At 42.0% G+C, this 14,261-nt stretch overlaps 2 pseudogenes; one reads left to right on the top strand and one right to left on the bottom strand.

Moving 5' to 3' along the window:
* Nucleotides 1-7,187: 7,187 nt before the first annotated feature.
* LOC110196742 (RNA-binding region-containing protein 3 pseudogene) lies at nucleotides 7,188-9,072 on the bottom strand (annotated as a pseudogene).
* A 1,783-nt stretch (nucleotides 9,073-10,855) lies between these two features.
* On the top strand, nucleotides 10,856-12,767 carry LOC110196713 (splicing factor 3A subunit 1 pseudogene; annotated as a pseudogene).
* The last annotated feature ends 1,494 nt before the right edge of the window (nucleotides 12,768-14,261 follow it).

Below are 14,261 nucleotides of genomic sequence, written 5' to 3'. Positions count from 1 at the left end.
TCTAGGAAAATTTTTGCTACTCCAGAGGCTGTGGCAGTATTCAGGGCATCACTTCTACCCACTGGGAAAACATACAGACCATAAACAAAGCCTATTTATAACCAAAGGCAGGTTGCAATTGAATGAAGTAGATTTGCCAGGTTTCAAAGGGTGCATCTGGGAGAGGAAACTACCCAGGGGCTGGTTTCAGGGGTTTTGATGCATTGTGCTGGGGCAGGTGGGACACACAAGTAGTGACAGCAGGCCTGTGAAAACTCCCCTATCAATATTCTTGTGCCTGTGTACTTTAAGTGAAGTTAATCAAGACTGTAGAACCTGTTCCCATCACAGAGCTCTGGTCCTGCGGACCCACCAAGTAATGACCCCCAAAGACTTGAGCAATACTGCTCCCCCAGGATTCCAGAATTGTATTGTTTTCCACTTGTGGGCTTGTCTTGAGAAACCTGCCAAGCCCTGGGAAACAATTCTTTGTAATCCACTTTCCTCCTTCCCTTCCCATTGGGATTTACATATATAATTTCTGTTCTCACTTCAGCAAGGTGGAATTCTGATCTGGAGAATTCCCAATTTGCAAATCTGTTCCTCATAATGAAACTTTGTCTCTGGTCTGCTGTTCCTTCATTCTCAGGTTAAAGACTAGCTCTGGGTAGGGGGGCAGCTAGGTGGCACAGTGGATAGAGCGCCTGCCCTGGATTCAGGAGGACCTGAGTTCAAATCTGGCCTCGGACACATAACACTTACTAGCTGTGTGACCCTGGGCAAGTCACTTAACCCCATTGCCTAACAAAAAAAAAAAACAAAAAAAAAACCAAAAAGAGACTAGCTCAGTAAAATCTTGTTAACACCTCCTTTTTGGAGTTTTTCCTGTTTTGTGCTGAGCATTCTTTTCTGGGCCTGTAGCTATTTCTTCTTTTATTAGGTTAAAAGCCTTAGGCAGATGAATATGCTAATAAGACTGTACTGTGGGGCAAAGTGAAAGTTTTGTAGGGACTTCTGCTTAGTGAGCCTGCTCTGGAATTTGAGTGATTAAAGCTGCTGTTTTAGCTGCTTGATCAGCTAAGTCTTTTTCACTAGCCTGAATGCTGTTTTCTCTGCTTAGGCCTGGGGAAGCAGTAAACAGTCTAATAGAGGGAAACCTGTTTCTGATTTTTAATGGGCTGTCCTGAGGAGATGAGAAAGCCCTGATGTTTTCATAGCATCCCAAAGTCATGTGCCTCCCCAAATGCTATCTGCTATCAGTGTAGATATTAATCTTTTTTATTCTTCCTAATTCACAAGCCCTGGCTACTACCTCGAGTTGGGTTTGTTGTGCTGAATGGACATCAAGTAATGATGAAGATTCAACCACTTCTGTGGCAGTGGTAGTGCCAAAACTGGCAATCAAGTCTCCTTCCTCTTTCCCGAGGCAGAATTCTCAAAATCCGATCTTCTAAGGGGGTTCCCTTCAGATCCTCCCGGGCAGAAAAGCAAGGCATCCAGATAAATTAACAGAGTCATGGTCAAAGTCTCATCCTCACTTTCCACCTCAGGTAGATAGGTGGCAGGATTGTGTATGTTCACACGTTTAATGGTCATATTAGGCTTGGATTTCAACTACGATAACTTCCAGGCTGGCTAGCCTAGTAGAGGACAAATGCTGGGTTGGTGTGAATATAGGAGTGTTTGAACAGCATGGGGAACATGTACTGTTAAAGGAGAATCAAGACAAATGCCCTCAATGGCAGAAACAAGGACAGCTGTGGCTACTACTACCCAGAAACAGCCTGAGAGGCCTTTAGCAACATTGTCCAAGGTTTTACTATAGTATCCCATGGGATGAAAGTGTTCACCTTGTTTTTTTATGTTAGTACACCAATTGCATTCCCTCCTTTCCCAGAGGTGAATAAATGAAATGGGATAGCTAATTGCATAACAATAGGTAGGGCACTACTAACTGACCCAATATCAGTACCATGTGAAGCCGACAAGCAGAGGGAACTTGGTTAAGAGCCAGATGATCAGAAGGGGTTAAGGAAAAGAAACCTAAAGGAATGGGGATACTTGCAGATGTGGAGTGTATTGGGGATAAAGACACAAGGAAGTGGTTCCTTCTGGGTCAAATGAAACAGTGGCCTATAATTTATGGAGCAGATAACATCCTAATAAATGGCTGGGGGACCTCGGGAACCAGGGCAAAAGAATGAAAGGTGCTTATCCCCCCCCCAATAAAAAGGGAGAGGTATTCTGAGATGTAGGCTACAATGGTCTTATTAGCAATCCCCACAATTGAGATATACTCTTGACTGGGGGGAAGGCAGAGGGGTTTAAAACTGAGTGTGGCAACAGTGTTGATTAGAGCAGATACCTCTTGCCCCTGTATGAGCAAGGAGATGTCTCCAACAGGAGTCATGGGAATAACAGGCATGGCCTGAATATCCCCCTCCTGCCAGCCCTCCGCAGAGCTGAGTCATGCTGAGTATTGGGATTGCAGGGAGGGTTCCTCAGTTCTTTCTGGGGTGCTTTCTCTTTTTTCTCTTCGGTATCTAACATAGCCTTCATTTTACATTCTGTCCTCCAGTGGCCGGTTTTTTTTTTAAACAAGAAAAATAAACTCCTTGCCTAATTGATTTGGAGGTGAGGGAAGGGGGAACAGTAAGATATAGGTTCCCATAGCTGCAGAGGCTCGAAAGGAAAAATTTCCTTCTTGCTTCTCTAAGTTCCTTTTTTACTTATTTCATCCTCCTTTGCTAGAGTGACTGCCAGCCACTTTAGTATCTCTGACCTTTGTTAAATCAATGGGTTGAAGGAATGCAAGGGGTATTTTCACCCATAACTTAGGCAAGTTGGTAAAGCTCTTTACTTTGGCTCTCCATGTCCCCAGTCAATCTTAAGGTCCTCCTCTGGGTCTTCCCAATGAATTTTTTGGCACCAATTTTTAGACTCCCCCTTCTGTCAAGGCAATTGTGAATTGATACAGATCAAATGCCTGGGTCTGTGTGAATATAGAGTGAGTTGGAACTGCTCATCAAGGCTTATGGGATCCTCTCAGATTGGGATACTCCTTGGCAATAGCCTAGAGTTCTCCATGCTGCCCGAGCTTGAAAGCATAGGTTCTGACCAAGCCACTATCCTCAGAGTTTTTTCCTGAGAGAACTTTGGCTTGTACTTTGAAAGGAAACATAGAACCTGGGGAGCTGGTGGAATTTTTAGGTAAAGGTAGGTATGGTTTAGATAGTTGGATAGTTTGGGGGCTATTAAGGAGAAGGTTTCAAATTATTTAATCCTTTCTTTCACTGATTATATCAGACCCATGCTTTCTTTCCCTTGCCTCTGAGTATCATTTATTATAGCTGTCCCACTTAAGAGGTTGAGTTTCCTTATTCATCAGTTTCTGCCTTAAATATTCTAAATGGGTGTTATCAAAGCTGCTGCAAATGGGACCAGTACAGTTTGGGGTTGTCACTAGTAAAATCAACACAATCCTGGCAATATGAGGAACAGCCAGGACCATATTTCTTATACATTTGAAAGGCACATGTTCGTTCTGGGGATGAGTTAATAGGAGTTCCTCTTTGCCCTTACCACACTTCTGTCCCATTTTTAAAAGGTGAACACTCAAAGAGAATAATACCAATTACGTACACAAGTACACACAGTATACAAATACAAGTACATTGTAAACGGATGTGACAGCACAAATACAAGTCATGCACACTCAGTGCTAGCAATCCTCTTGAATTACAAAAGTAAACATTCCACAATTCTAACCAAGCCCACAATTAAAATGTTCATTTCACCTGGTTCCAGTGCACACAAAACCAAAAGCAATTCTTATGCAAATAAAATTTGACACATGCAGAAAAAAATAAAGATTAAAAAAATAAGAAAACAGATGCATGCAAAAAAATTGCTCATTTAAATGCTGGAAGAAAAAAAATTTTAAAGCCCTGCCCTTACCAGGATGATCCCGGTCAAGAAAAAGGACCACGAAGCATTCCTCACAATGAAAGGTAAGGCTTAATCAAAGGCTGGGCCAGATAATGGAGTGGGAGTCTGAGCCTTGAACTTGCCAGAGAAGGTGTGGCCGGACTCAGGAGAAAAGTTCCAGCAGCATCTAGTCAATTTCCCCATATACTTCAAGCTCAACTTCACCTCCATGTCCACCATTTAAAACCACTGCCACCAATTAATGTTAACAGAATTCTGAATGTAATCCAGCCAGGACCAGTCTCTCCTGTGAATAACAGGAGACAAAAATAAAGCAGGTCAGAACAAGATTGGCAAAATCAAGTAGCAGTTTATTTAATTAGTTTCAGAGTGCAAACCTTTGAAGTTCTCCTAAAGAGAGCTCCCTTTTCTGCAGTAAAGGAAGAGATTATATACATAAATCACAAGTGGAAAGGGAGGGGGAAGGTGGATTACAAAACAATCATTCTCAGGGCTGGAGCAGTTTCTCATGACAAGTCCACTGGTGCAGGACAATATAGGTGTCCTCAAGTCCTGTGGGAACATATAAGTTGATTGTTTCAAGCCTTGGGGGTTATTATTTATGGGGTACAGGATCAGAATTCTGTAATGGGAACAGGTTCTACAGTTTTTGATTTGCTTCATTTAACACACACAGGTACAGCACAAGAATGTAGCTATTGTCAATTGATGAATCGCATTAAGCTGCATTGTGAATCTCTGACTCCCAAGCCAGAGTGTGCTGGGAAAATGGGGCACTAAGACATACAAATTATTAGTGTATTCATTATGCTATCATATCAATCAATGTGAAAATCATAAATTTCCTTCACAAATTCATAGGAACATTTAGCAATCATCTATCTTTTCCTTTTTCTATCTTTGGGATCTTGTTTTGGTCTAGCAGATCGAGCAAACTGTACCACCATGGGTCTTCCAAAAAGTACATATCCATTAACTTCTCTTAAAGCTTTACCTGCAGCCTTCATCTGGAAATCAGGCTTGCCAAGGAATGGCAAACCACTCCAGTATCTCTGCCAAAAAAAACCAAAACCCTCCAGTGAGGTCTTGAAGAGTCAGATATGACCAAAATGATTGAATAACCACTCATTTCTTAAAGACAATTCTCATATGACTTGAGACTCAGAGGACAGCATTGATGGGGTGGGGAGTGCTGATGAAAATATTCTAGAAAAAAGGACTATTGCTAAAACAGCACTCTTGGGCCTTAGAGTTAAACTAAACTAGTCTTTAAAACAGACTAATTCAAGGCACCTCAAAGACTTGGGGCAGGGAGGCTTTTCCAAGAAATCAAAGGTAGTGGATTAATAAAGAAGTCTGGTCACATGCTTAAAATCTGGGGCCAGGGCATGAATTGGATACAAGGTATTGAGACAACTCTAGGGACAGGAACTGACATGGAAGGTTCTTGAATGCATGGTAGTCTAGCAAACCTCAAAAGGGGAGGTTATCCTCAAAGCACAATTCTACTCTAGTTTGCCCTTAGAATGCAACTGAGGTCTAGGTCATGGGGTGAGAGATAAAGGGTCTGGGAATGAGCAGTGCCTTCAGAGCTAAGTTCTTCTGAAGAATTCTTTAACAGGGGCTATGTGGTACACCTTAAAACTTCTTCCCTGGGAATTAGTTTCATGAAGACTTTCTTCCTGCCTCTGCAAGGCTGAAGATGATGGTTCCAAATGGAGCTCGCCATTATATTGCAAACTGTATGATGGGACAGCAGCAACATGGGAACAATAATGTCCATTACATCAGTAAGCTACTTCAAGGAGCCCTACATCTTAAGTTCTTGTGGTACAATTGGGTCCATGACATGATGCCTTGGTTCCCACACTCAAAGGGACCACTGTTACTTTGTGATTCCAATAGAGAACTGGCAAGTGTAATATATGACTAGAGGGCATATCATAATGTGCTCTGACACTTTCCTTTTTGATGTGTTCTGAATAATGGTTGTTCCAACAAAATTCCCTCATCCTAGTTATCTGTAACCCTAATAACTGGGAAATTGGGTTTTGAGGATCAAAGAAAGTACATCCTTACCATAGGGCTTATACTCCCTAATGTCCTGTTCATAATATCTGTGAGGATATCTTCTGACCTCATCCTCAAATGAATCACTGATGTCATAGTTGTTGAATACAGATCACAACTCATCTTGTCTCATCTTGTCTTATCAGCTCACCATGTCCTCTCATAAGTTGGCTACTGAGGAATTTCCTCCTCCTGTCAACTGCTTGACAATTTGTGGATACCAATAGAAGAGATGGGCTGTTTGTTGTTTATCTCTCTCCTGACTATGCACTCAGCCCTTAGCACCTGTACCAATCATATTTTTCTTTGACATCCTTTACATTTTTTCTCCAGCATCATTTCTTGCCACCTAGCTGTCCCTCCTTTTTAATGGAAAGAAAATGATTAATTTATTGAAAGTATAGAAAGCTGACTAAACCACATTTGCTGCATATCTTCCAATAGGATTTAAATGCATTTCATTTAGTTTTTAAATCTGTTCTAAAAGCTATCATGAACAATTCAAGAGACCAGACGGTCAAGTTTCTTCTTTTCAAAGCTGGAGAATGCTGGAAAGATATGGAATTTGTTAACAGAATTTTAAATGTAGTCTGAACTGGACTTGTCCTAACCTGTGAGTAATGGGAGATGAAAATAAAGTAGGTCAGAAGCAGACTGGCAAAATCAAGTAGCAGTTTACTTAGTTTCAGAGTGAGAAACATGGTTTGCAAACGTTTGAAGTTCTCCTGAAGAAAGTTCCCCTTTCTGCAGTAAAGACAGAGGTTATATACATAAATCACAAGTGGAAAGGGAGGGGGAAGGTGGAGTACACAACAATTATTCCCAGGGCTGAAGCAGTTTCTCATAAGTCCATGAGTGCAGGACAATACAGGTGTCCTCAAGTCATGGGAATGTTGAAGTTGATTGTTTCAAGTCTTGGGGGTCATTACTTTGCTTATGGGGTGCAGGATCAGAATTCTGTGATGAGAACAGGTTCTACAGTTTTGATTTGCTTCATTTAACACACACAGGCATAGTACAGCACAAGAATATAGCCATTGTCAAGAATTGATGGATCACTTCAAGCTGCATTGTGAGTCTCTGACTCCCAAGCCAGTCTGCCAGGAAAATGGGGCTCTGAGACATCCAAACTATTAGTGTATTCATTATACATTTATCTATCAATGTGAAAATCATAAATTTCTTTCAAATTCAAAAGGAATATTTAGCAATCATCTATCTTTTCCCTTTTTTATCCTTGGGATCTTGTTTTGGTCTAGCAGATCGAGCAAATTGTACCACCATGGGTTTTCCAAAAAGTACATATCCATTAACTTCTTTTAAAGCTTTACCTGCAGCCTTTTCATCTGGAAATCCAATAAAAGCTTGGCCTCTCATGCGACCTTCTTTCATCAACCATATATGAAACATGATCCTTTCTGTTTGTGATGAAAAGTCAACGTATCTTCCAAAAATAAACTTAAGATCATTTTCTTCAACTTGCTTTGCTAAATTCTTTACATAAATCCTACAGTTTGGATCCCTTGCTTCATAACTTTTGAAAACTGAAAGTGTTTCCATTTCTTCTTTAGAAATTCTGCCTTTTTCCAACTCTTTTTTAGAGACAAATTCTGTTAGTATCTCATCTGAGTCTTCTTGAATCTCCTCTTTATCATTCAGAATGGGAGTTGGAGAGATCTTTCCAAATCCTTCATTGCTTGTATTTTCAGGAGCAGACAAATGATTATTTTTTTCTTCCTCTAAATTTTTTACAAATGCAGCAGGTATCCCAGAAGATATGTTGAATTCTATTTTTTTATGCTTTACAGATTGTGGTTGCTCAAACATATCTGAAGGCAATAGCACAGGGTATAAATTACTATGTGAAGTAGATGCAGGCATATTCAACATGTCCTTTATCTTTTGCCTTTTCCTTACATGGCGTTGCTTTGCAGTCCTTGGTCTTTTGGGTTGAAAATTGGCTAATTCCATCAGTCTTCTTATCCTCTCATGGGCTTCATCATCACCACTTTCATATTCTGATTCTTCTCCACTAGATCCTTCATCTTCTTCTGGCACAGGAGGCTTTTCAGGTGGCAAAGGAGGTACTGGGGGAAGAATTACGTGCACTGGCATAGGCTCTTCATACATGGGAGGTCGGGCAGTAATTGGTCCAAAAGGTGGGGGTAAGTTCATTTTATTCATAAGATGAAGCACCTGTACATAGAACTTAGGCACACTTGCCAAGGCATTTGCTATGTTGGCTAGTATTGTGCTCGAAGGTGGTGGATACAGGTATTTGAGGCACGGATTGAAAGGAAAAGTTAGCCCATGATTTGGTGCAACTCCATTTTCTATTGTCAAACAACTTGGCTCTTTTTTTTCTTCATCTTCTTCCACAGGTTCATCAGACCTTTTTTTCCCCCCATAATACGAAGTCTGACAGTGGGAGGAAGCTTGGTCTTGTTCTTTAGCAAATTCAACAACTAAAGTATGACCTAAAACTTTTAGCCGATGAAGTCCTGACAAAGCGTTTATCGCTGCTTTTTCATTAGGGAAAGTAGCAAAAGCAGTGTGTTTCAATCGGCCTTTATCGGACAGGATGCGCACAGCCTGGGCACCAAAGTGCTTCAGGAGATGCTCCTTCTCCTCTGGCGTCAGGTCGGCCGGTAAGTGCCGCACCACCAGGAGGGTCCTGTTGGCCCGTGGCAGGGGCGGAGTTGAGGAGCCCTGGTAGCCCTGCCACAGCGGGACCTGCTCCAGCGCTGCCATCTCCCCCAGTGCCACCACCTCGGGTGTAGCCGGCGGGTGACAGGAACCGTAAGGAGAAGCACAGAGGGCGACTACCCCGACGACCAGAAGTGCAGACTCTGCTAAGACGGTGGGAGAACCGGAGCGCCTTCTCGGGAGATACCCGCCTGTTTATGCCCACCGTGTAATGATTTGTCCTTGACCTCAAAGAGGATGATGACAGGACTTGCAATTGAATTATACTAAAGTGAGGGAGGGCTGTGCAAAGTCACCAGCCTCACCTCACGTTTTCCTCCAGAGCCATCTGGGTCCAGGGGCCACATATGGATCAGGACATATGGAGATGGCCCAGGATGTAGTAGGAGATCTTGGCCTTTTTAAGCTAAGGTCTCTCTGAGTTCTCACTTTGAGGCAACGCCCATTTAGTGATTAAGCCTGTTTAATGAGTCAAGGGACAGCTCTTTAATTAAAACAAACAAACAAACAAGCAAAACAAACAAACAAAACGTCAAACTGGGAGAGGAAAACCCTCAGGGTTGCTGCATGAAAGAGAAACAGTTATTATTTACTTTTACTCTGAGCCTTCAGGGCCCAAAAAGTAACCATTAAGTGGTGCTTGGGCAGGGACCTACTGGCCAATCAATGACAGCTGGAGAGAACAGGGTTTAAGACTTGGTCTTTAAGAAAGAAATCTATCCAGTAAACGCCCAGCATAACTACTGTTCTTATAAGGAGCCTCAAACTTACAGGTAGAGTTTGTTTTTTCTTCTTAAAAGGTATCAGGGGATTAATTTGTTTTGGCAGAGCCCAGATTGCTCTGGCTTCAACACAAGTTCATGGTATACTGCTTTGCTCCATTATGGATAGACAATATATTGCACAAGCTATGCTTTGCAAAGCTAACGAGTGGATAACTTCTCAAGCCTATGATATGCTTTTGCTTGCACCAAGAAAAGGCACTATTGTCCTATAGGCTGTGTCATAGGAACCAATATTGACAATGAGGTATTTTGACTGGAGCTCTGTTCAATGCTGAAATTAAGCCACCTATGTCATCTTCCATGCCAACCCTTTCCCCAGCAATGACTCCTGTAATCTCTTGCCACTTTAGAGGGAATGTCAATTTACCTGACTCAAACAGGACAACCTTCTATGCAACATGAGTTTCTGAGAAGAAGCGGTTTGTAATGAAGAGCTGTACTGAGTCTTCTGAAAGCAACTCTCAGATTAAATTAAACTCAATTTAAACTCAAATTAATTTTAAACTTTAAATAAACTTTAAACTTCGAATTCAAATTAAACTCCAGTGAGTAGAAACTATTTTCTGGGAACCTCTTTACTTCATTTCTTGATATGAAGTTGTTAGGAGATGGCACAGACCAAGAACTTACTTGATTTGCAATCTCTCCATTTACTTAACCCCTCTAGGTAATAGCATGGAACACTAAAACATAAAGGGACTAGAAAGAGCTTAAGAAGTGAAACGTAAACAAGTTTCACTTTTTTTTTTAAGCTTTCATGGGTTGCTTCCTTATGAGGTCATAAGGTTCCCTTTTTCATACCAGTGTGGTGGTCACTTATTAGTGTAATATTTAGCTGAGGAAAAAAAAGCCAAGATTATACCAATAGTCATCTGATAAATGGGCATAGGAATGAAAAAATGATTAATGGTGTCATTACTCTCTCTAATCTGGGCACTGTTCTGCCCTGACTTAATCAAGGGCAGGCTTTTGTGATAAGGTTTGGGGTTGCTAGGAACCCCAAAATGTCAGGGTACAGGGCAGAGTCTGCCTAGAATGAATTCACACACTCAAACAGTCCTCCAGTCAAGTGGCAAAGGTTATTGTAATGCCAACAGAAGCAGGCAGGGTTCCTGATGAACCTGCAAATTCATCAATTTGCAGTATAGTGCAGAAGTTTATATACAAAAGAGACAGTGAAAGGATCTGAGTGGTATTGACAACTGGTTAAGTAGTCTGGGGTGGGCCAGTGAATCAGTGAAAGGAATTCCAAGTAGGCTAATTAAGTGATTTAGGTAGGATTAAGGATGCAAGTAGTCTGGGAGGCGCCAATGATATCGATGAACTACCAGAGATAGATATTCTTAGCTTTTCTCTGCACTACAGTGATGAGGATAATGCCAAGACTTGTGATGGAAAATGCTATCGACATCCAGAGAAAGAACTATCGTCAGTATGCCGACCAAAGCATACTATTTTCACTTTTTTACCTGTTTTTTTCATGGTTTTTCTCTTTTGTTCAGTTTCTTCTTTCACAATGTGACCAATGTGGAAATGTTTAACTTGATTGTACACATATAACTATATCAGGGTGCTTACTGTCTTGGGGTGGTGGAGGGAGAAAAAATTGGAAGTTAGAATCTTCTAAAAGTAAATGTTGAATCACTAATGTGAAAACATGTTTAATAGTAATGTATATGTATAGCCTATATCAGATTGCACACCATCTAGGGGAGGGAGGTGGGGAGGGAGGGGGAGAAAAATTTAAAACTCAAAAGCTTATGGAAGTGATTGTTGATAATTCAAAATAAAAATTTTTTTAAAAAAAATCTTTTCCAGCACCAAAAAAAAGGGGGGGGGGGAATGTTGAAAACTATCTTTACATATAATTGGAAAAAAACCAAAATTCTATTAAAAAAAAAAGAAAAATGCAAAGCATTTCATAAGCAAATCAGTTGTCCCAGAGTGCTGCTGACTGAATACTTTGAGTGGGTGTAAAAGGGTTAAAAAACAAATCTCAGGAAGGACTTTTGCAGGCAGTATCCCTGCCAACGGCTGGTCACCACGGAGCCCAAGCAGTCCCCAGAAGAAGCTTCCAAGGAGGACTCTACCCTTTCCAAGCCCGTTGTGGGCTTGGAAATCATCTACCCACCTCCCCCCAGTTAGGAATGTAGTCGAAAAGACCGACAGCTTTGTAGCCAGAAACGGTCCTGAATTTGAAGCTCGAATATTACAGAATGAAACCAACAACCTCAAATTCAACTTTTTGATCCTAAGAACCCCTACAATGCTTACTACTAGCACAAAATCAGCAAGTTCAAGATGGGGAAGGCTCAGGAGCCCTCGGCTGCCATCCCTAAGGTCATGCAACAACAGGCCTCCCAGCAACAGCTGCCCCAGAAAGTCCAGCCCAGGTGATCCAGGAGACCATTGCACCCAAGGAGTCCCCTCTAGAGTTTGGGTTCGTGACCGGGAGGCATATGTGCAGACTGATTCACATGATTTTGTGGTGGTAGAAACCTGTAGATTTCTACCCCAATGAACAAGGACACTTCCCACCTCCCATCACTCCAGGAGAGCTGGGTGCCCATATCTTAATTCAGGAGTGCTATGAGAAGTTTGGGAAATGGAAGTGGAGTCTGATGACAAAGACGAGAAGCAGGAGAAGACAGAGGAGCCCCTGTCCCAGCAGGACCAGGACACCCAAGTGCAGGATATGGAGGAGAATTCTGTTAATGAAGACAAAGGCCAGAAAGTCCCCTCTCCACCAGAGACATCCAGGTCTCCACCATTCCCACCAACTCTAGATCAGGTCATTATCTGAAAAGACTGTGACCCCAAAGCTTCCAAGCCCCTGTCTTCAACCCCTGCTCCAAATGACTATCTCCTGTCCCCCATGACTGGGGAGAAGATCCACACCCCCCACCCCCCACTTCCCTTCCCCACCCCTGCCCCATCAAGGTGCAGGAACACGTGCACATTAGATTGCTGGATCCTCCATGGTTGGAGCAACAGGACCAATTGATCCAGGAAAAGCAGAGTGATGGTGAGGTCTATGCCCCAGGTCTGCATATCCACAGCAGCCTGAAGCAGCTGGCCAAGAGGTGTGCTGCTATCTTTGGCATGGAGGAGCGAGCCATTGGTAAGAAGATAAGGGAGAAGATCCAGAAGACAGAGGAAAATGTGACCTGGGATGGTCACTCTGGCAGCATGGCTCTTACCCAGCAGGCAGCCCAAGCCAACATTCCAGACTCTAGACATTCCTGATTCCAGAGGGAGAGGTTTAGGTCACGCATTTTGTTTTTCCAGACTCCAGTTAGAAAAAAAGGCCCAGATTGCCTAGTTTGATTCTTGGGGCAGTGCCAAGCAGCATTTTGGCAGCAGCCCCACATTGTTGCCATGGCCAAAAAGGCCTGTGTATCTTGCCACTGATTGTCCAATAACCTTCCTGCACCCTCTTTTATGAAATAGACATCACTACACTGCTCTTCAGGCCACTATGCCCTTCCTCTTGGCTCTCTGGGTTATCTTTCATGGTACAAGAGTAATACATGATAGTTTTCCACTCTGCCATTTTGAATGTTACTTGTTAATTTTAATTAAACTCTTGTTTCAGTAAAAAAGAAAAACATGTACTTCAGGAATCTGAATTTGCTATTATTGAGAGCAGATTCTCTAACATGCTATTAAATCACTCTACTTTTATTCTGGCCTCCTATCTTTTGATTCACAGTCATCAGAATCCTGCTGATGACCATGTCTCTCCCAAGAAGTTGAGTATTTCCTCAACAAATCCCATTCTAGTTTCCTTTGTACCTTTTATAGCTCCAGTTCTCTTATTAATCAAAACTTCCCTTCATCTTAGGTCTCATCCTACATTCATCCTGACATTCACTAATGCCCTACTCCCTTCAGAAGACTTTATGCTTCCCAGGCTACCTGCTTCAGTGCTCTAACAAATCTGATTCTCTACTGCTACCAAGAGTTGGACACAAAAGAAAAGCATGATTCCCATTCTTCACATTAACCTCCAGACTAACATCCATCAGCTACCTGGCAACCTCTCCACATGAGGTACCATCCATCTATCTATTGCCTTATTACCTTAGAGAGTTGTCCTGGGCAGAAGTCAGAAGAGTTGCCCAGGATCACTCAGCCAGAAAGTCCTGGAATCTAGTCCTGCTTCTAAAGTGCTTCTCTCTGACCCATGCAGCCTTTCCATTATGCCCTACACTTGTATCAAATCAAGTCTAACCTTCTAGCACTAGAAGGATCAGGCTAAATTGATAGAAACTTATATCTTATCTCTATTTTCTTTAAGGATGAAGAAAATGTGTTGTGTCAGTTGATGAATCCTTTGAGGAATTCTTAAATTCTGGTCCTTCTAACCTAACTAAGAGATCATACAACCTCTTGAGGAGTGTATTTCAACCCTTCAGCTTAGAGTTGATCCTTAGACAGGCTGATGAATTGTAAGAATCATCTTTATGACGTGGAAGAATCAGAGCCAGGCTCATCTTATGTCAAAATAGTGACAGAAATGGGGGTAAGAAAAAGCTAGTCAAAGAAAGGAAACATTTAGGCTAAATTAATGTATTAATTTTCCCTTCTAGAAAATTTCTAAGTTTCTCAATTTAAATGCAGTTCTTAAAACCACAGGAAACTGAGGATCTAAAGGGACTAGGCCAGTCCCAATTCCTTGGGGGAAGGAATTTCAGAAATATTTTACAGATACCAAAGGAAGGGATGAAGTCCCAACTAGCCTCCTGCTGCTCCAACAACTCTGGTTTAAAC

The sequence above is a fragment of the Phascolarctos cinereus genome, unplaced genomic scaffold, assembly GCF_003287225.1.
Source record: "Phascolarctos cinereus isolate Bilbo 61053 unplaced genomic scaffold, phaCin_HiC Scaffold_4;HRSCAF=312, whole genome shotgun sequence".
In the NCBI taxonomy this organism is placed as follows: domain Eukaryota; kingdom Metazoa; phylum Chordata; class Mammalia; order Diprotodontia; family Phascolarctidae; genus Phascolarctos; species Phascolarctos cinereus.
Note: the sequence above shows the minus strand (reverse complement) of the source record. Positions and strands in the feature narration are given on the sequence as shown.